Raw genomic sequence first — 1,738 nt, forward strand, 5'->3', positions numbered from 1 at the left:
CACGGAAGCCTCAATACTGGGTCACAAGAAACAGCCAAAGCTAGCCCCGCCCCCAGCAAAGCATAAGCTCTGCTCTGCCTTCTTCCTTTCCCGTCTCTCTGTTGTGCAGAGAAAAAGCTAGGCTTGAAGACTGACACAGGCTGCAAAGCCTGAGCTCTGTTTTCCTTGGAGACCTCTATAGAAGAAAGAGACAGGCTTTCCTGTCTCCAGCCCCTAAGTCTGGCTCCACCCCCGAATTTTAGTGGGCCATGAAGGAGAAGTGTAAAAATAACTGGACCATGGGGGGGAAAGTTTGGGAAACATTATTCCCTGCCATAGGGAATAATGGAACGCCCGGCAGACATTTCATTTCCCCTCCCCTGTTTTTCTGATAGCCTTGAAGGGGGGGGGGCCCTCTCTCCCATCTGGGGATTGGCAACCCTATTCAGTGGGGTACAACGCCACAGAGTCCACCCTCCAAAGCCGCCATTTTCTCCAGGAGAACTGATCTCTGTAGGATTCCCAGGTTTGTGTTGGAAAATACTGTGTTGGGAGAAGGTGGGGGCTTGGGGAGAGAAAGGGCCTCAGCATGATACATTGACTCCACCCTCCAAAGCAGCCGTTTTCTCCAGGGGAGCTGATCTCTGCCTGCTGGAGATCAGTTGTAAAAGCAGATCTCCAGGTCCCACCTGGAGGCTGGCATCAGGTGGAGGCTCCAGAAAGAATTGACCCTGAAACTTCTCCATGTTATTTATGTGCTAGCTCAGGGGTGGCCAACGGTAGCTCTCCAGATGTTTTTTTTTTGCCTACTACTCCCATCAGCCCCAGTCAGCATGGCCAATGGCTGGGGCTGATGGGAGTTGTAGGCAAAAAACATCTGGAGAGCTACCGTTGGCCACCCCTGTGCTAGCTGATAAGAAATTTGCTATACAACTCTTTTAATTGTAGATGAGAGTTTAAACACTCACATTTTAGCGCTACCTAAACTTCTGTGGATTAGAGTCCCATTCTTCTAAAGCAATCCCGATGAGGTAGGTGTTTTATGTAGGAGGTGTAGAAAGAAAAAAAAAGAAACCAGGAGTAGTGTCAAGAGATATGGAATGCCCCATTGGGAGGGACGGTGGCTCAGTGTTAGAGCATCTGCTTGGTGAGCAGATCCCAGGTTCAATTCCTGGCATCTCCAACTAAAGGGTCCAGGCAAGTAGGCATCAAAAATCTCAGCTTGAGACCCTGGAGAGCCACTGCCAGTCAGGGGAGGGATGGTGGGCTCAGCAGTAGAGCATCCTGCTTGGTAAGCAGAAGGTCCCAGGTTCAATCCCCGGCATCTCCAACTAAGAAGGGTCCAGGCAAATAGGTGTGAAAAACCTCAGCTGGAGACCCTGGAGAGCTGCTGCCGGTCTGAGTAGACAATACTGACTTTGATGGACCGAGGGTCTGATTCAGTAGAAGGCAGCTTCATATATATGGAGAGGGATGGTGGCTCAGTGGTAGAGCATCTGCTTGCTAAGCAGAAGGTCCCAGGTTCAATCCCTGGCATCTCCAACTAAAGGGTCCAGGCAAGTAGGCATGAAAAATCTCAGCTTGAGACCCTGGAGAGCCACTGCCAGTCAGGGGAGGGATGGTGGGCTCAGTGGTAGAGCATCTGCTTGGTAAGCAGAAGGAGTCCCAGGTTCAATCCCCGGCATCTCCAACTAAGAAAGGGTCCAGGCAAATAGGTGTGAAAAACCTCAGCTGGAGACCCTGGAGAGCCGCTGCCAGT

The 1,738-nt window shown here is 51.2% G+C and overlaps 1 non-coding gene across 1 annotated transcript; it reads left to right on the forward strand.

The window, feature by feature from the left end:
* Positions 1-1,448: 1,448 nt before the first annotated feature.
* Positions 1,449-1,521, forward strand: TRNAS-GCU (transfer RNA serine (anticodon GCU)). The gene has a single exon. It is a non-coding gene; the product is annotated as a tRNA-Ser (tRNA).
* Positions 1,522-1,738: the final 217 nt, after the last annotated feature.

This window comes from Heteronotia binoei, chromosome 8 (genome assembly GCF_032191835.1).
Source record: "Heteronotia binoei isolate CCM8104 ecotype False Entrance Well chromosome 8, APGP_CSIRO_Hbin_v1, whole genome shotgun sequence".
NCBI classification, from domain to species: Eukaryota; Metazoa; Chordata; class Lepidosauria; order Squamata; family Gekkonidae; genus Heteronotia; species Heteronotia binoei.